Below are 21,276 nucleotides of genomic sequence, written 5' to 3' on the forward strand. Positions count from 1 at the left end.
TTAGCTGCTGGGTTCAAGTACCATCTCTTGAAAACCAGAATGTGAAAACAAATCCTAACTGGCCAGTGGTTGACCTTTCATTTCACTTAGATACTAAATTTCCCTGACCCTGAAATTAGAATCAAAAGCAGCTGTGTCTTTACGTGGTCTCCCCACAGCATCAGGACAATACAGGGCACATAGCAAAGGCTTGATGAGCATGTGTTAAAAGAATAAACAAAAATAATGTCAAGGTTCAAGAGCTCACAATAGATATCAAAAGCAAGAAGTATTCACAGACGCTTTACTTTTGGCAATAGACCAAGTTGCAAAAAAGTTACATATGTGGATCTTTATAAATTATGTCACTGTGAAACACACTACCTCACTGTATGAACTGCGATCTGTATACCCCTGTATTACTACAGCCTATGAAGAAAAGTTTGGTGACATAACTTTGACTGTACTAGATTTGTTGTTGTTCTTAATTTGCTCTTTCTGAAAGTCGATCATGTAGACATCTCATATTCATTTTGGAAGTATTAAGAGGATATAATAGTAATAACCTAAAAGGGAAGTACCTGTACTTTCAAACGATTATACTTCTTAACCCCCGCTTCATACTGCCTATTGAGGAATGGGGTAGCAGCGAAAGAGGATTTCTGAGGATTAATCACAGAATTTGACAAAAAGTAGAACATCTGGACAGAACTGGGGCGATCAGGCCGGGCGAGCCTGTCTTCTGTTTTCTCTTCCTTTTGTTTCACATGGCAGTGCTTCCTATGGAAGGTGTCCAGTAAATCTGACTTAAGTTAAAACAATCCTATCTATATATTCTAAATACACAGTTTTACAAAGCGTTCTTGCCAACTTGGAACATGCTCCTTACAGCATGTTACCATCACAAGATCGCATCTGAAGGCCACGCTCTACCAATGGTCAAGGTGAAATTCTATTTAAGCGTAAAATAGATTCTATTATTTCTCACTTCAAAAACCTGTCCTTTCCATTATTAAGAATAAATCAATTCCCTGTCCAAGATAACCACCAAGTCAGACTCCACTGTCTCAAGCTTTCTGATTGAGGAGTCAGCAGCTGTGTGACACACGATGCTTTATATTGATATGGATTTTCACTAACCTCCTCCTCAATTCCTAAAAAAGACTTTTTGTCTTTAACAGAGGAAATGCATAAGGGAGTGCTGAGAGGTTTAGGTCCTTCTACTGATAGAGGAACACCCCATGCTAATCCGTGCATGCTTTCCCACACATCTGGAATACAGCTAACACACATGCTCAGATATTGCAAATGAGATTCAAAGAAACAGATACTTTTTGAGATAGGGAAAATTCTTTCTTTTTTTCACTCATCAATGTATTTTAATCATATTTTCACATCAATAATCATCTATATCATCATTTTTAAGGATTCCTAATAATTCCTTTCTCAGGAGGTACCATAATGTTTTAACCATTTCCTATTGATGGATATTTAGAATTTTTTTTCTATAGATAAGGCTTCAATGATCATGATTTACCTATATCTTTTTTTTTTTTTTTTGAGTTTTTCTTTAAATTCCTGTTAGTGAACATGCAGTGTAATATTGGCCTCAGGTGCACTATGTAGTGATTCCACACTTCCACACAACACCTGAAGCTCATCACAAGTGCCCTTCTTAATCCCATCACCTACTTCGCCCATCCCCCACACACCTCTCCTACCTTACACTTGTATCTTTACATACTAGTCTGACGTTCTCCTAAGAATAAACCTTTATAAGCAGACTTACTAGGTTAGAGTATGCTTTTTTTTTTTTCAGTATAATTGACATACAACATTATATTCATTTCAGGTGTACAATGTAATTGATTCTATATTTGTATATATTGCAAAATGATCACCAGAGTGAATCTGCTTGACATCCATTACCAGTTACAAAATAAGAAAAACCTAAATATGGTCTAGGTATTAGGTGATTTTAAAGGCTGATTATTAAGTTTTTAGGTATGGAAAGGCATAGTGGTTATGTATAGTAAAAATTTTATCGGGGCGCCTGCGTGTCACAGTGGGTTAAAGCCTCTGCCTTCGGCTCAGGTCATGATCTCAGGGTCCTGGGATTGAGCCCCACAGGCTCTCTGCTCAGCAGGGAGCCTGCTTCCCCCTCTCTCTCTGCCTGCCTCTCTGCCTACTTGCGATCTCTCTCTGTCAAATAAATAAATAAAATCTTTTTTTAAAAATCTTATCAAGTTGAAATTCATATACTATTCGGGGGTATATTTTCCCTTTGCTACTCAAGGGAAATTCTAGCAGGCCCCATAATTCTCTGCCACTCAGGTAACAAAGTCCTGAATTTAGTTGAAGTCACAAAATACAATTGTGATTCAGGAAATGAAATGTAAAGGTCGATATATTAATGGACCCTTTCAGTAAGGCGAAAAAAAAAAAAAAAAAAGACTTCTTGCTCCACCCCACACCCCCAGCTAGGATGTGTATAGGCAGGCTGCCGGCCTCTATCTTTTCAACCCACTTCCTGCCCTGCTTGCTGGCTGCTGTTACTTGACTGCAACTGCCATTAAAATAAAGTGATAGGGGCTGCTGCTGCCTCCCAATACCCAGTAGCCCCTCTGTCTTTACAAAAAGAATCCCAACTTTAAGCTGGGCCTATTGCTGCCCCACGAACCTGGATTTCTTGGCTTCAACTCAGAGCAAGGCGTGAACATGTGACTGAACTCTGGTTAATGAGATACAAGTGAAAATGATGGAGGTATACTCTGAAACGATCCTTAAAAGAGATAGGGCAGCGGACCTTTCCTCTGCCCTTCCTCTCCTCCAGCTGCCTGGAACATGACGTGGTGGCTGGAGCTTTAGCAGCTCCTCCGACCATGAGCCTGAGGACACATTCAGGGCCATGGGAGCAGCGAACCAGGAGGCTTGTTCCTCCTAACCGTATGGAGCCACCATCCTTTCCACAAATTGCTTATGTCCTGACTTACTCTAAGTAAGAGAGAAATAAACTTCTATTCTTTGATTTTCTTTACCATTGTACTTTCATTTATATGCAGGCAAACGTACCCTCACCAGCACAGAGGGCTTCGCATTCTCTGAACTAGTAGCTACTTAAGCCTGACTCCCTGTCTCTTATGGGTAGTTTTGTGGGTTCTCCAGGGGCTCCCCTCAAAATCCTTGTGATATAAGTGATGCATTCAAGTCCTTCATTTGCCACCCCCACCCAAGCCCCTAAAATTCACTTGATAATCTCTCTGCTGACGGTGCCACTTGGGCGGAGGTCAAATGGCTCCTGGCTGGCTCCCCATCCCCGCATGGGCCGCATCTGGTCCATGGGAAGACCGCACAATCGCTCCAACAAACTTGGCAGTGGGGATAGCCCTATCGCAGCTGCTCCCCACTCAGCCCAACACCAAAACATCTCACCAGAGTCAGAGCCAGTCCGCTGCGCTCCCAGCTCCCCGGGCGACCTCTCTCCAGGATGGGGCTGAGGAACAGCTCCCCCACCTCATGCTTCTTCCAGGAAAAGGGGGTGAGGTGAACTCACAGCAGCGGCTTCTCCAAATAAATCCCCCTTACAAATCTTGTATCGATGCTTTCTATACCCTCAGAGTGAAGAAGATTTTCAAGAGCTGTGAACCCGATGTTCCGATATCTCCTTTGAAAATGCCTATTTTGCTCTTTCTCACACGTATTTTAGTCACTTCTGTCTAGTACATCTTGAGGCATTAGTCAAACTTTCCAACTCAGCTGCTTATGACAAAAACAATGCCTTACGGGGGGGATGCACGTTTGTGGTAAAACCGTAAAGAAAAGCAAGGAAACAATAACAATATTTGGAAGAGCACTTATCCCTGGGGTGGGTGTGGGGGCAGGATGAAGGAAGGAAATGCGATCAACAAGCACATGCGAGGGGCTTCAAAGAGAACGTTCTAGATGTTTATCTGGTGGTTATTCGCTTTATAAGCTAAAATGTGCACACACATTACATATACATACATTTATTCATAGCCTACGATGTAAAAGAACAAAAACAAAATAATATCTAAACTCCACAGCAAAGTAATTTGGAAAGAAGACTGCTCTCTGAGAATCAGGCTGTAAACTCGACACAAAATGGAGGAAGCTGGTCAAAAAATGACTTCCACCAGTGGTTGAAAGATTTCCTCGAAGCATCAGGGTGTTGTTAACCCGTTGTTAACAGGGTGTTAGCAACTTCTGTAGTGGCGGTGAGCTCTGCATTATGGACAATGCCCTTAGCATATCTAACCTTCTTAACTGCCTGGATGACAGAGGTGCTCATTGGTAGCTCACAGCTACATGGGGCAGAGAAAGTCCGCAAGCCCCCGGAACTGAGACAGAGTCCTGGCCAGAAATTCAAGTGAGTGGACCCCACTAGCAGACTCTACGTTGGTGATACCAACCTGAGCAGTAACGACAGTTGATAAAGTCTCATGAATTCTCTCTGTATGACCTTTGTAAGAGTCCAAGCAACTTTCTGATTACAATCTGGCTTTTCTGGAGCCTGTCTATGGGAAAAGAAGATGCTGATCATGTACATTTTATTGTTGCTATTAGGGCAATATTAGCTTTATTATAACTCACGATGACAGCTGATACTTACATGTTTATGCCACTTGATCCTCACAAAAAATCTTCATCCTGGTGATAGGCAGCATAGGAGAGAGCTAAAGAGCAACAGAGACCAAGATCCAAACCCCAGCTCTGACCCTTAACAGCTGTGTAACCTTGAGCAGTACATTAACCTTCTTGGGTCTCAGCCTCCTCACTTGTAAAGTGGGAGTAATGGTAGTTCCCACCTCATGGCCCTGTTGTGAGGATTAAATGAGTGAATATTCCTAAAACTCTGAGACAGCAACTGTCACGTAGTGAGTATAATATAAATGTTTGCTGTTTCTCTGTGTTATAGACAAAAGAAGTGGGGCTCAGAGTGGTAAAATAACTTGCTTAAGCTCCACAACTAGTATGTGGCAGATAGTTAACCCAAACACACTAGGCTTCAGACCCCACGTGCTTGACCCACATCCTTGTCATTAACCATCTCCGTAATTATTTGTCAACATAAATTAACCCCTGTGCCTGCTGGGTCTGCCTCAACCTTGGAGCTTGGGGTTCGATGACCTCCTTGGGGCCTGGTAATGGTCATCACAGGCTGAAAACAGCAGGCTCTGGGCCTTTGAAACAGAGTACCTGACTCTCCAGCTGGGCCCCAGTCTGGCCTAGTGGCAGCTGACCTTCCCCTGGCTGTCCCCAGGCAGCTGTCTCCTCTCCTTCTGACTCCCCACTGAATGCTGAGATGCTCAAAGGCAGGCATTGGTTCTGAGTTCTCAGTTTCTAGCAATATACCAATTAGCAAACATAAAATGTAAATTCTTCTGTAACCCCAGATAGATTCAGATTATAGCCTCTCTGTCTTCAGCTGGTTGTAAAGCAGCAATCCTTCCTTCAGACCTTTTCTAACCTACCCAAGCCAAGGGCACCCTATACCTGTGAAGGGCCTGGGAAACGGGAAGTGGTCCAGTCATCATTCTCTGCCAAGGGTCTCCGACTGTCCTGAAGAGAAAGTGCGGTGGGACAACAGAGCTCCAGTTCCTGCTGCTAATACCCATGTGAACTTGGCTGAACCTCTTTGCCTCTCTGAGTGGCAGCTTGCCCATTTGGGAAGCAGAAAAGTTTGGGAAAATCTTTAAGTTCCTTCCATTCTTTGATCTCTGTATCTGTATTTTAATTGAGAGCCAAAGGTCATTTTGATTTGCCTATACTCAAAAACAACTCAAAATAGATTCTCACATTAAGGAGATACTCGGACTGCTTCCCACAACGCAATGCCACTGCTATTTGCAACTGTAAAGGGATAAAGTCACTTTCAAAAGCCCCAACATGAGCTGCTGGGGCTACTGAGAGAGAAAAACCTATTTGCCTGATAACAGACATCACATGAAACTTATGGCTTGAAAGCTTCTCTCGTTTTGAATATTAAGCAATAACCTGGGCCCCGATCACACGTGAGCACACATGTGCCTGTAGGGTACACGCTCACGGTAGAATGTAGTTTTTTTTTTTTTTTTAGAAATTTAAACAATAAATGATAAAGTACTATGAAGACCTCAAAAAAAAAAAAAAAAAAAGGGAAAAAAGACAACGTTCATTAGAGCAGTTTTCCTAAAATGAGGTGAGATAACTTACCAAACATATCAGAGTGATTAATAATCTTATTTTGGGCCCTGGACTAATTAAATGCTTGCTATTAAATCAGTGATGCAAATAAATTTTTGAACGAGTCTGTACAGAAGAAATAAGTTGAAAAGGATCATAATGGATTACCACATGGCCCTTCTGGGGACAGTGGCTTGAGATGGACAATTCTTTTTCTCAGAAGTATGTAGAAGATGCAGCTACTTACTGATTGGCTTTCCCTTCTTCCAAACATCATTGTAACATATTTTTATCCTTTCGAGCTTTTTAAAGATTCTTTAATTTAGTAAAAAATAATTTTATCAGACATATCTGTTCAGAAGCCTGACTCATGCAGCAAACTATAGATAATAAATTTCTCCATCCATTTTTAAGAGGTTTCATAATCTTTGTAGTAGGGCCCTTCTTAACAGCTCAACAGTGCTGAACACCTCATCAAACTTCCAGGCACTATGTTTGTTACACCGGACTCTAATAGAAGGGGGGGATGGGACAGGAACAAAAGACAAATGATCAGGAACCTGAGGTACATCGCAGGTAATGACCAGGCTGTGATTCTGAATGATAATGCCGGGCTTGCACTGAACACTTTGCCTAATTAGACTTCACACAAGGGGGAAAAATGCTTTAATATTTAACAAGTATAATGGTGTAATCAATGTACACAAATCAGGCCTGATAAGGAATATTGCTTATTAAAGAGAGAGACAGATGGCTCTGGGAAAGGTATAGTCATTAAATGTAAAACCTCACAGGCCCCAACTGCGAACACCAGCCACGTACTTTCAAATTACCACTCCAGCCCCAGACACTCCATGCATTATTTAGTCCTGTCCTCTTTCTTACAGGTACACCCACACCATAGATTTAATAAAATAACTCGGTTCAAAACACTCATCTCTGCTGTTTCTTAGAGCTGTCTTTTCCTAAACACTCTTGCTGCTGTCAAAAATCCCACTGAGTCAAGATGTCCAACATCTCTGTTATAATCTTTTCAGTTAGATAATTAGTCCTCCTTTTTATTATGCTCAAGAACACTTAATGTGTTGGAAGCATTCCTGACTATTAAATCCACCCAGCCTGCCACAAGATTATGAATATATAATTTGTTTATAGGTAGCTTTTAAGAAAACACAAAGTAAGCAAACAGCACACAGGAATATAGTTAAAAACAGGCATGCTTATGAACTGCAAATCACAGTAAGAGATTTCTAAGGGTGGGTTATCTGTTCAGTTTCTCCAAGGCCAGCTTTGCATGCAGATACAAAGATCCTAGAAGGCAACTTGCCCATTCATGAACCCACTTGTTTACTAAGCCTGTTGACTTTTAAGTGGCTGCATTTGTTCATTCCATGCATAGCACAGAGAACCCACTACACCTACACACTGTGCTACATACTCCTTGGGATGCCCTGAAAAACTATGTCAAGTACCATATCTCTATGCTCCAGGAGTCTACGTGATCCAAGGACACAGAAGCAACAACAGTGCCTGCCATCATGTAATGTCTGGTACTAACAGAGGTACAGTGACAGTCTTGCAAGTAGGAGCTTTCGTGACAAACAGACCTACATTCAAATGCTGGTTCTGCCTGTCATAGTGATCTAACCCCACTGAGGTAGTTCATCGATAAAAATCTCAGTTCCTGGGTGCCTGGGTGGCTCAGTGGGTTAAGCCTCTGCCTTCGGCTCAGGTCATGATCTCAGGGTCCTGGGATTAAGCTCCTCAACGCATTGGGCTCTCTGCTCAGTGGGGAGCCTGCTTCCCCGCCTCTCTCTGCCTGCCTCTCTGCCTACTTGTGATCTCTCTCTCTCTCTCTCTGACAAATAAATAAAACAAAATCTTTTAAAAAAAAAAAAAAATCTCAGTTCCTCAAATATAATTGCATGGATTTAAAAAAATTCCACAAATAAAGTGCTTCAAATAGTGTTTAGCACAGAGTGGATTTCTTCCTAACCTTCTCCCACTTCTGCATTCCCAGGATAAAATGGGCCTCGTTTTACCTGAAAAACCAATTTTTCAACCCCTGACTTAGCTACAATGATACCCATATCCACATCTTACTTCTGTTTGGCACAAACAATCCCATTTTTCATTTGTGTCCCCAGACAAATTCCTCTAGAACTATTCTTACCAATTGTCTCCAGAAAAGCATGGATTTGAAGTGCAGAAAACAAAAGATTTCACATCTTAACCTGTTAGCTGGATATGCACAGATGAAGCTGAGAGCACTTAGAGTCCATTGGACCCACGAAGCTGGTTGCCATGATTTCCACTTTCGATGTTGTCAAGTCAACAGGAAATAAAAACCAATCCCCTTGGCCTCATAGTGGACCCCGAGAACTTACTATCCCCAGGGAAGATGTCCCACATGTCATTAAGCCACAGCTTGACAATACATTCCCTGCTTTGTAATTCACTCTATTGCAAGCTGCTTAAGGTCAGAAACCCCTGTCTTCTCATCAATGCACCTCTAGCCCTGAGCACAGTGCCAAGCACACAGCAGGATGGCCATAACCAGATTCTAAACAACCCCAGAGTGGGCAGGTATTTAGGCAGCATTGTCATAGGGGCATCTAAAATTACCTGCCAGCTGGCCATGGTGCCTTGTAATGACGCATTACAGAAACGATGGACCTGAGTTCCATTCCTAACAATGGAATTCTACCAAGTAGCTGGGTCATCCTAGATAAGTCACTGTGCTTCTCTGGACCTCTTTCTGTTCATCTGCAAAACACAGAGATGGTCAAAATGATCTCTAAGGTGCTATTATTTCTGCAAAATACTGATGTTAGACCAAATGATCTCAGAAAACACTGATCCTGTTGATGTATTTTTGTCAACCAATGATTCCCCTGTGAATTCCAACTCCAGCAAGTCATGAACTAGACTATTAAATGAAGTCTACAAATCCTCTGGGGCCCATGCATCCCTTTCAAATATGCATTGTTGCCATTTCAAAGACTTCCAGTTCATTTAGATAAAATCAATAAACATGGCCAGCTTTATTCAAAGATCCTCCATTCTTTCTCTGACCCTCATTCCTAAGTGATTAGGAGAAACAGTAATACCTGTCCATTTCATCCTCACATGACATTTGCCCAAGAATAAACTAACAGTCACTTACAGAGAAAAGGGAAAGGAATCTAGAGAAGCAGGTGCCTCCCATGCCTCTTCACCCTGAGCTGGACCATCACCACAAGCCAAACAAACACCTCCTCATGACTTCCAGCCACTGGAAGGTTCTATAAAGGACCAACACCCGCCTCCTACCTGCCTCACACTGGTGGAAGGTATAAATACTCACTGGTCACCCTGTGGCCATCAGTAAAATTCACCATCTTGAAAGGATGAAAAAGAAAGCATAGTCCAGGTAGTAAGCAAATCATTTCTACAGTCAGTTCCTGAGGTCACTGTCTTGAGTGGGAGAGAATCCAAGAAGCCCCAAAAATAGTTCCTACAACAATTCCTACCTCATTTCCCCAAGAACATGAACATGAAGGTATCGGTTCTGAATGAAAAGTCTAAAGAAGTATTCTCATGGTCTCTGTTCCACATTAATAATGACCGAGGTATTCTTTCAGATTCATTCTCAGAAGACAAAAAGATAATTCCAGTGCAGCTGGATAAATTTTCCTCTATTCCCAAAGGATATTCATGGAAAACATCCTCAAGATTTTTAATTACTTGAGTGAACAACATACTCTCTTCAAAGAAAAACCATTTTCGAGACAACTCAAGACCCAAGATGTTGAATCAACTTACTTGATCCAACAAGGTTACTAGTGTTATGCTCAGATTTTGGCTTTGACCACCATTTGGAATGATGAATCCATTCACAGCCCATAAATGTCATTGCTTTACATTCAAATGGCCCCTGAGTTCAGTGATTAAATTCCCACTTTAGGGATTAAGAATGTGTTCATCCCCACAGACTGAGTCAGCTCTGGAATCCTTTCTCTACCTATCTAGTCTCCTTTAAAAAAAAAAAAAAGATTTTACTTATGTATTTAACAGAGATCACAAGTAGGCAGAGGCAGGCAGAGAGAGAAGGGGAAGCAGTCTCCCCGCTGAGCAGAGAGCCCAATGCAGGACTCAATCCCAGGACCCCGAGATCATCACCTGAGCCGAAGGCAGCGGCCCAACCCAATGAGCCACCCCAATCTAGTCTCCTTCTATGGCAACTTGTCGACACCTCCATCTGGAGACACACACACACACACACACACACACACACACTTCAAACTGACCTCACCCCTGTTATTCAGGCCCAAAAATCTATGGGCCATGAGTGAAAAACCAAAAGGAACCTTCCACCAAAGAACATGCTTTAGGTGGAAGCCAGAGCTCAGAGGTCATAGGTACATTCTAAGAAATTCCCCCCAGAACACAAGTCTCCTCCCTTGGTTCCTCATTATGTAGCCACAGTGGCATTTAAATAAATCCTATTTATATGCAAATAAGACATCCAAAAGTATCCTAAGCATTTTGAGCTACTTACATCTATAATAGGACAAAAAGAAGTAGTTATTTCCTATCCATTTGTGTATATAATAGATAGGAAATAAGAAAAGGACTGCTACTCTCCTTTGGACAGCTAATTAAAGTAGCCAGGGGACAGTAGGAACTCATTATTCAACAGTAAGTCCCAGCCACCACCTTGTTCCTTTCCATCTAAAACTGGAAGCTACCTAAGCATACCAAAGGTGGTTTTCTGGGCTTGGTGTCCATACCCAAGCATCTTATCATAGTAACGTATACATGGTGGGTGTTCAAGACATATATGATTACAATCATCTAGAACTTGAGACATTAAAACTATCCAAGAGTAGAGTTAGAAATGTCAAGGTCCAGGGAAGTTACAGGATGCTCCTCCTGATCTTCCAAAAGCTCCTTGATCCTTGTTTTCTCTTCCATGCGTCCTTCCTGTGGGCCTTTGTAGTAATAACAGCTGATATGCAATATTTACCATGTGCTAAGCGGATTATATGTGTTATCTAAATCAATCAGCAGACCGTCCAATATGGTAAGAACTATTACCCTCATTTTATAGATGAGAAAACTGGGCTCCAAGGGATTAATGTACTTGCCCAAGATCACACAGTGAAGAAAGAGTGGAGCTGCCAAGCTGGGTGAACGGACTCCAACTGCCAACCCTGTTCGCTTGCTTCCTCATTCAGTCCCCTGGTTCCTGTACTTTCTCACTTAGAGCACTCAGCACACACCCTCCTTCCCCTAATCTTCCCAAGAACCAGACAAACTAACTTGGATCTCATTTCAAGGATTATTCTTCCTCCCACTAAGTCTGTTGTTGCTGCTGCTGTTAAGTTTGCTTGTCCATTTCAATACACTCTACTAATTCTGTAAAATGGGCTTCTGAAAATTGCGGTAATTTGTTTTTGTTTTTTAAGATTTTATTTATTTGACAGACGGAGATCACAAGTAGGCAGAGAAGCAGGCAGAGAGTGAGGAGGAAGCAGGTCTCCCTGCTGAGCTGAGAGCCCGATGTGGGGGCTCAATCCCAGGACCCTGGGATCATAACCTGAGCTGAAGGCAGAGGCTTTAACCCACTGAGCCACCCAGGCGCCCCTGCAGTAACTTGTTTTAAATAGACTATTCCTCAATTTGATGCTTTTTAAATGTTTTGCATTTTTAAAAAAACTCTGAATCAAGCTTCTCTTGCACCTGGGCAGGTTCTGTGTTCACAGAAGGGCTGGTTTATGTCTCTGTGCCAACGCATCATAAATAATGAGTCGAGGCCTCCTGCTCCTGGCTGAGGTAGACAGTTCAGAACTGTAATGATTTTGGAAAGCCCTAATTCCCTCCCTACCACACATAGCACCTACCTGGACACCAAACAAGGTGGCCCATTATCATAAAACCACTAGGCACATCTCTCTAAAAACATTCCCTGATCTTAAAACACAGCCCACTCTTCAGAAATGACAGCAGTACTCTATACGGGGCTCTGTGCACCTGGCTTGCCTTCCCGTGAAACAGATCTGGGGGTATTAACCACACCTCCAGCTGGAACCAAATTAAAAAAAAAAAAAAAAAGTTTGTTTTCCTGTGACTCCAGCTACCTCTTGACGATCTAGAGAGGAATGGGCAACAACTAATAATTCTGACTTCACTCCTTGCTAACAGAGCTGCTGCATTTGGAAAAACCCTACAGTAGGAGACCAAGGAGCTACAAGCACGTAATAAGGCACCTATCCTGAGTTCCAAGCTCCCTTTGTCTCCTGGAATTCATCCTCTTCTGGCCGGCCTGGGTAGCCACCCAGTGTGACAGGAACCCTACACTGGCACCAGCTCACGGATCGCCCAACACCACGTCTGTCCCAGGCCCCAGGAGGGAGACCCAGAAAGTAACATTTTAAATGAATTCATCACATTCTACCTCAAATTTAGATATTTTTTCTTTTTTTTTTTCCTTTTGGATATATATTTTTTTCCTTTTGGATATTTCTTTCTGCCCCCATAAGGGGGGGTGTGGTGGGCAGGGAGAGAGAAAAGGGAAAGAATGAAAAGGGACAGATAAGAAGGAAGACGGGGAATGAGGTGCTGGCTAGCTCAGTCAGCTAAGCGTCCAACTCTTGACCTCTGCTCAGGTCATGATCTCAGGGTCCTGGGATGAATAACCCTGCGAGGGGCTCCATGCTCAGTGGGGAGTCTACTTCCCCTCTCCCTCTACCCCTTCCCCCTGCTCTCAGGTTCACACACATGCACCCTTTCTGTCTCTCTCTCTCTCGCTCGCTCAAATAAATAAATAAACCTTTAGAAAAGAAAAGAGGGCAAGGAGTAAGAAGAGGAAGAACACCATTGTCCGTAGCACCTACTATGTCTGGTGGCTTGGCTCTTTCCTTTCTAAAAGTTCCTTTAATTCTTTCTACAGCCTATAAGGTATGATTACCCCCACCCCCTCATGTACACAAAGAAGCTAAGCGCTCAGAGATGTTCAAGGATGAGAGCAGGAGCCCCAGTCAGGCAGCAGTGGAGCTGGGATTCAGACCCCGGGACTGCCTAGCTCCCAAGGCTCAAACGCTTTCCTCTCCACTGTCTTCCTAGCTGTCTTCCACTGCTTGCCATTTCTGCAGTGGCCAGCAGCGCACCTTAATCTGAGGAGCGGATGATGAAGATGTGTTGACGAACGCATGAATGGTTGATTCCAGCTTCACACCTTAATATTCTGCAACCCACACACTCGATTTTATTCATATATTCTATTTATAACCTGCCTGCAAAGTACCTTGATAGGAAGTTAACTGTTTTACAGAAATAAGTTGTACCACACTGTATTGTATTTCGAGCTACTAGAAAAAGCTACACACAAAAATCTTTAAATAAAAAATGCTGAAGCAGACTTCCTGATAAAAATTCATTTGTCATCTTGCTCCATCCTGTCCAGAAATGGATATAAGTACAATAATCTAAGGAAAATCAAAGTTTTCACATTCTGTGAACCCTCGGAACACTAACATGTTTTCTAGACTGCTAAGGCTGTGAGTACTCATGCCAGAAACGATGGCACAAAGGGTTGTTTTTTTTTTAAAGCTTTTATTTAAATTCCAGTTAACATACAGTGGTAGTATTGGCTTCAGGTGTTCAACACTTTCATGCAACACCCAGTGCTCATCTCAGCAGATGCCCTCCGAACTCCCCATCACCTTTCTCATCCGTCCCCCCCCCCCCCACCTATCCAACTCCCCTCTGGTAAAGTTTGTTATCTAGAGTTAAGGCCTGGTTTACCTCTCTTTTTTTCCCTTTGCTCCTTTGTTTTATTTCTTAAGTTCCATGGTACAGTATTTGTCTTTCTCTGACTGACTTATTTCACTTAGCATAATACTCTCTAGCTCCATCCATGTCATGGCAAGTTTGAAGGGCAAGATTTCATTTTTTTAAATAGCTGGGTGATATTCCATTATCTTGTGGGCACACACACACACACACACACCCCACATCTTTATCCATTCATCAATCGATGGACACTTTGGCTATTTCCATAATTTGGCTGTTGTGGATAACATTGCTCTAAACATTGGGGTGCATGTGTCCCTTTGAATTTGTATTTTCCTATTTGGGTAAACACCTGGCAGTGTGATTGCTGGGTCTTAGGGTAGCTCTACTTTCAACTTTTTGAGGAACCTCCATACCGTTTTCCAGAGAGGCTGCACCAGTTTGCATTCCCACCAACAGTGTAAGAGGGCTCCCCTTTTTCCAAGTCCTCAAAGATGGCACAGAGGTTAGGAGCTCAAGTCGCAGATCCAGAAAGGCCTGATGTGAACCAAAGGCACAGGCACAGAACGCACAAACTGCCCTGGGGCAGGCAACACACCCTCTAAACCTTAGTTTTCTCATCTGCAAACTGCAAATGCTAAGAGTGCAGGCTTCCTGAGGTAGCTGTGCTGATTCAATGAATGACTCACAGCCCACGCTTAGCAGAGCAGCTGCTAGGTGGGTAAGGGCCCCTAAGTGTTAGCCATTTTTATCACTGGAGGAGAACTATAATGGAAATGCAACAAGAAAGCTGAAATGAATCACTTACCTTTGCAAATGCTATTACAAGCACTAAATTCACCTGAATCACCTGTTCCAGATTACTGTGGTACTAAAATGATCTGCCCTGAAAGCAATCCCATCAGTAATACAAAAATAATAACCACCACCACCAACAGTGATATTTACTATGTACCAGGCACTTTTCCAGACAAGAGCATCGCACGCAATTGTGTACATGGTGCCACACAAGAGAGCGTCCAGCAGGAGGTGAGTGAGGTTGAAGTCCAGTTCACTCCCTGTTTAGGGTGCCACCAAGGGGCACCCCGTGGGCTGGCAGCAGCTCTGTTTACATGCATTAACTAATGCATTAAATTTAGCAAACCTCTAACAAATGGGAGACAGAAGTTAGAAAGTCACTTTTGAGAGTACCCAGGACCCAGGTCGAAAACCACCATTTCAGTAATCGCATTCACAGAGTAGATGAGCGCACCCCAAAGTCACACGTGAACAACGCCTACTGTTAAGCGGCATAGCCCTGTACCACGTGGGAACATGAAAATCAGGCAGGCCCTAGTGCTGGGTAGAAATAGACAGTTCCCCTCCACCTCCTCCCTGCCTCCTGCTTCCCTCTTCCTACATCAACTCAAATATCCCTGTGTGTGATAATGAAACAAAAGTATCATATTTGACCCCAGGATAACCAAATGTTACATTTAACATTGTCTAAAATCAACAACAAAAATCATCTATGTGGCAAGGTGATGCTTCTCTAAGTGATAGGTTGCAAACACTCCACTGCAAACTCCAGCAAACGGTTACCATTTCTGTCCCTCCAGGAGGCACCTCCCCAGCGGCGGGTCCTAACAATGACTCCCAGTTATAAAGACCTTCATTTCCTGCCACCTCAAGCCTCTATAATCTCGGTGAGCTCAGGGGCTCTGGCCCAAACTAAAACCCCTCATCCCGGATATAGCTATATACCTATCATTGTGGCTTAGACCCAGCATCAACCTGGGAGGGAGAGACAGGGGGACACCACACCCTCGCAGGCTGGATGTGTGACAGTGAAAACAGTACTCTTCCTGCTCCGGAAAAGTATTAGTTTATGCAGACGGGATCTGTGTAACTTTTTGATATGTTCAGAATCCAAAACATAATCCAGACATATTTCACTTAATCAAAGAAAAGTGATAATAAAAATTATCTATGACCTTTACACAAAAGTTATTCCTCTTATGCAGTTCCCTAAAGAGTCCAGATCCAGACCTTGGAAGAAACACAGTGAAAAACAGATTGCCTTGTTTTGAAATCTCACCCCGTAAAAGTCAAAATTGAATGTCCAATTATTTTTTAAATTCAGAAGCATTCTGCTAAGAGAAGAAACCGCTTGATAAGAGTTTGGGTCTACAATACAACGCTCTCTTTCCTAACTGTTGTTAATTTTACATTAAAAACTGATGGTGTTTAGTTTGCCACTATAATTAAATGTCACAGAAAACCTGGAATATTCTCTTATTCATTTGCAAACAATATGGCAATATTTTCAGTAATAATGTGTGCTTAAATACATTGTCAGTATTTTTTTCTACCAAATAGCAAATTACATCTGACAAAAACACCAACACACCTTTGAGTTGTTCAATCGTCTCAGTGACTAACTTCATTCAAATTAGAGTTTCGAAATAAGAGGTCTTTTCAAAAACTCACAGAAGAAAAGTGCCTTTCAATGATGCATCTTGGAATTCAATGAAACATATTTCTTAAAGCTGGGATTTAACATGGTCCTCGAAAGAAAGAAAGAGAGAGAGAGAAGCGGGAGAGGGAGAGAGGGAGGAAAAAAGGAAAAGGGAGAGAGAGGAAGGAAGGAAGGAAGGAAGGGAGGAAGGGAGGAGACACCAGAAGCTTCTACTAGCAGGAGAGCATTCCTTGAGAAACAACTTGTATTATTGTTAGTGCTGTAAATACCTATTTAGGATATAAAGCAATTTTGAACACATTAAAAGATAAAAAATAAGTTTCACCAAAGACATACCTAAAAACTTGAAGAAAATACAACAAAATCGTACGTTTGCTTTATTAGAAAATTTTTAAAATCATATATTTGAATATAAGGATGTGCACAGTAAAAAGTCCATCCTCAAATCTCCTTTAAACCTCTAAAGTGATTCTAAAATGGTACCGAATCCATCATTTAAGATGGCTTTCATTTCTTTTTAGGCCTTTGGTAATGCTTTTCACACAGGGTTGCCCTTTTGTAATAAAATATTCTGTGTCAAGAACCAAGGAAGTTTAATTCCTTTGCTACCTTAAAGGACAGAATAATGGGCAATAAATGCCAGCCCAGGGTGATACACTATGCAGAGGAGGCCCCTAGCGGTGAAGCTGCTGCTCCAACTTGGCTTTATACATGTGCTAAGACTGCTTTATCAGGAGGGCAAAATCAATAGGTAATAAAGTCTACCTGAGCTTTGCTTCTTTAATAACCTCTATTAACCCTAATATATAGTAGGGCCATCATTTAGAATCCCAAGTTCCTTTCATCAGGAATATGTATATTTATAAATAAAGGATGTGACCTGAAGAATAACTTCATTACATTCTCCATTTAAATTAACAAATACTTGTGGGTGCCCGGGTGGCTCAGTGGGTTAAACCCATGCCTTACAGTTCAGGTCATGATCTCAGGGTCCTGGGATCAAGTCCTGCATCAGGCTCTCTGCTCAGCAGGGAGACCTGCTTCCCCCTCTCTCTCTCTCTGCCTGCCTCTCTGCCTGCTTGTGATCTCTGTGTGTCAAATAAATAAATAAAATCTTTTAAAAAAATTTTTTTAAATTAACAAACACTTGTGAAACCCTTACACCCTGCTAGGCACTGATCTGGGGGCATGGAGTCAGTTTAAACAGGAGAATGAGCACCCTCACAGAACTCCCTGTTATTTCTTTTCAGCGTAATCATGTTACATTGAGGGCAGAGCTAGAACGATAAGTGGACTGGGAAGTACAATTCACCATCATATGACCTTGTGATGGGTTCTTACCAATAGGAAAAACCAGAAAACCCAAAGTATTGCCCACTCCCACCCTCAAAGGGTCAGCTCCTCACTTTCCATATATATAGGGCAGCATCTGAGGTTCTTCAACAAAATGAGGTTGAATGAATGAATGGAAAATAAGATTGCACTGGATTCTTTTTTTTAATTAGGATTCTATTTACTTGACATAGCACAAGCAAGAAGAGGCAGGCAGAGGGAGAGAGAGAAGCAGGCTCCCCACTGAGCAGAGAGCCCGATGTGGGACTGGATCTCAGGACCCTGAGATCAAGACCTAAGCTGAAGGCAGACTGAGCCACCCAGGCACCCCAGGATTTTTAAACTTAAAAAAAAATTAAAAAGTTGAAACATCCCAGAGTTGAGGATTCCCAGAAATAAAGGAAGACAGAAGAGGAAGACAACATTTATGAAGGACTTCATGTGCTCCAGGCAGTGGGTTAAGTTCCTAAATGTTGTTTCATTCTTCCATAAGGTGAGGAATATTATTGGCATTTTACAAAATAGGAAACTCTAGCTGGGAAAGGGTAAGTGACTTGCCCAAGGTTACTATACATTGGATAAATGGGAGAAGCTGCTTGGAGCCCAGATACCTGGGATGGCAAAGCAAATGTTTGCTTCACTGTAAACTGGTGAATCCCAAAGTTTGAGATTTTCTTTTGAACCCCATTAGTGCAGCTTGCAAGCAGGCATATGAGCTTAGGAACACAAAGATGAACAGAATTAAAGTATTTCAATACTGTATAACTTAAAGATGCAGAGGAATTATTAAATATTTATTGGGTATGGCCCACCTCTTGCTTTCCAGGAACTGACATTCTTTGGGAACACAACACAGGATCCCATATACTATTAAGCATTATTACACGTGTTCGAGTCACTATTCATGACTAAGGCTTTATTTATTTATTTATTTATTTATTTTCCTATACGCTCTATTCCCAAGTTTGAAAGACTTTTCTCCTTCCAATTAGCAACAAGACAGCACTGCCCAGGGCTTTTTAATGCTCACGGTGCAAGTAATGCTATAATAATTATGACTGCCTTATATGAACAATGTTTACAAAATCCAAGAAATCCAGTAGAATTAAATTTAAATTTCTAGTAAAAAGGCGTGACAGAGCAGTTAATTATCTTTATCATCTAGACCTACCTAGCGACATTTAAGTAAAAACTACTCCAAGGCTTTGCAATCAGAAAAAGAGTGGGGTTTGTGGAATAACCACTCTCGCATTCACTCGTGTTCCCAAGCCTCAGCGTGTCCGCACAGACACTGCGGTGAAATTCTCTTCTCTCCCGTCGCTCCTCCTTCGCACGTCGATGGAAAGAGAACTTCAAAGTCACCGACGCGCTGCAGGTGCGGGAAGGGTCGCGGCAACAACTTCGCCTCGTCTCTGCGCAGCTTTCCCCGCTCCCGGCCCTTCGAGACCCCCACCGCCCCGACCATGCCCGCGGAAGCGTCTCTCCACGACAGCACAAACACCGGCGCGGGGCGTCCTGCGGGTCGCGCACCCCCTCGGACACACGCCCCGCCGCCCCGCTCCGAGGCCGCGAGCCACCGGCCGCCCTCGGCACGCCCCCCGCGCCCTCCCCATCCCGGCCAAAATAACGCCAATTCCGGCAAAGTCGTCGCGCGGCACGTGTGTGGCCACTTTTGCAGGAGGGTCCGAGAACGCAATTAAGCCGGCAAAGGCCACGACCGAGGGTGGCGGAGCCCCGAGGACCGCCGGCGAGCAGCGGCAGCGGCCGCGACCCTCCCGGGCCGCCGGCTCCGCGTCCTCGCGCGTCCACCTGAAGGCGCCCGCCCGCCGCCGCGCCGAGCCGCCCCGCGCCCCGCCGCCGCGCCGAGCCCCTCCCCCGCCGGCGCCCGCAGACCCCCGCGGCCCGCGGACGGCGCGAGGCCGGGCGCGGCACCGTCTCCGCCGCGGCACCAGCCGCCCCGGGGTCGCGGGCCGGGCAGCGCGAGGAAGACGGGCCGGGCTCCGCGGACCTGCGAGCCGCACCGACGCCCCCGCGCGGCGCACCACACCCGGCGGCCCCGGGAGGCGACCCGACTCACCCCGAGGCGCCCTCCGGGCTGCCCGGCCGGTCCCCGCGGCTCCCGCCGCCGCCGAACTTTCCCTCCTGCGCGGCCGCCGCGGGCTCGGCTCCACCTCTCGCTCCGGCAGCCGCGGAGCCTCCAGGGACCCGGGAGGGGGGCGGGGAGCGGCGGCGGCGGCGGCGGCGGCGGGCGGGCTGAACCTCGGCCAAGCCCCAGCGCCCCGCCGCCGGGTGGGAACCCGCGGGCCGCGAACTCGCGCCGCAGCTGCCGGCCGGGGGTCGCGCTCCGCTGCGCCCACCCGCTTCCCCCGCCGCCCCCCTGCAGTGCATCCTCTGCCCCGTCGGAGCGGGGCGCCCTGGCGGAAGCGGGTCCCCTCTCCTCAGGGGGCACGCCCGGGGGGGGGGGGGTCCCCTGCAGGTGACCGGCACTGAGCTCTGGACGAGTTGAGGGAAGGGGCCGACACGGCGGCACGCCCGGTACCCCGGGGGACAGAAGGTCGCGTGTCTTTCTGCAAGTTTGTAGTCCTCGCTCTTTCTGGACAGTTCCCCACGCCCCTCCCTCTGTTTCCCTCGCCCTCAGTGGGAGCTCTACCCTCCTTGGGGCAGCTGATTTACCAAAACTTTGCAAATTAGACTTTGAAGCATTAATCCTGCAGTCGGTGTCTTTGTGGCCCCTGTCAGAGCATCTTCACTAGAGAATCCCTACTGACAGCGAAGGTCAAACAGCCTTTGGCTCTGAGACCCCACCACCAGAATCACCGGAGAGGTGATTCTGTAGGGACCCCTGATGACCACGGCCCCTGATGGCCCCCAGGAGGCCTAGGTGGAGAAGGCGCAGAAGGACTGAAGTCAGCAAGTGGGCTCTTGAGTAATAAAAGCCCCTCACACGCACTCAGACCCTCTGGATTCCAGCACTTGTAAGTGTTCCAGCACTTCTCTGGGTGGAGGGAGTGTGGGGTTATGATGTTTCCCAATTCTCAGTACAATGAAAGAGACTAAGGAGGAATCACCTGAAGAGCTCATCTCTCTACTTACAGGTACAACTTGCAGAGTCCCCCTGCCTGAAGAACCAGAGCTAGAAACCAGGACTAGGATAGGACTCCTGATGCAGTGCTCCTTCCACTGTCTGACCAGCAGAATGCTCAAAGCACCCACGTGGGAGGTTTCCAGGCACCAGACTTTATGTGGGCATGGGATAGTAATTCTGGAAGCAATAGGCAGTCCTCAGGCAGCCACCAGGCACTTATTTACCTGCAGAGAGCATCCCGGAAGCAAGCCTTGCTTCCTACTAGGACTCCCTAACACACCAGGCTCAACCTTTTTCTAACCCATGCTGCCCTGGGACTTCAGATGGCTCTGTACCCACCCCATCCCCCTGAGTGGGCTAATCACCCTCCTGACAGAAGGCCCCACAGCAATTCAACTGGGATTTCAGAAAGAAGAAGGTGTTTACCAAATGAATGAAAAATACACTGTCTGTCCTGTTACTG

At 44.7% G+C, this 21,276-nt stretch overlaps 1 protein-coding gene across 7 annotated transcripts in view; it reads right to left on the minus strand.

The window, feature by feature from the left end:
- The window catches only part of CSGALNACT1 (chondroitin sulfate N-acetylgalactosaminyltransferase 1), a 339,942-nt gene extending 319,993 nt beyond the window's left edge, over positions 1–19,949 (minus strand). For 2 of the 7 annotated variants that reach the window (XM_082715181.1, XM_082715190.1), the window contains exon 1: positions 19,806–19,948. The gene's annotated coding sequence lies outside the window, so the exon portion shown is untranslated. Of the gene's footprint in view, positions 1–3,411; positions 3,739–19,805 lie in introns of those variants that run through there. The other 5 variants (XM_082715176.1, XM_082715191.1, XM_082715183.1 and 2 more) reach the window with 5 other exon arrangements.
- Positions 19,950–21,276: the final 1,327 nt, after the last annotated feature.

This window comes from Mustela nivalis, assembly GCF_964662115.1.
Source record: "Mustela nivalis genome assembly, chromosome: 20".
Lineage (NCBI taxonomy): Eukaryota > Metazoa > Chordata > Mammalia > Carnivora > Mustelidae > Mustela > Mustela nivalis.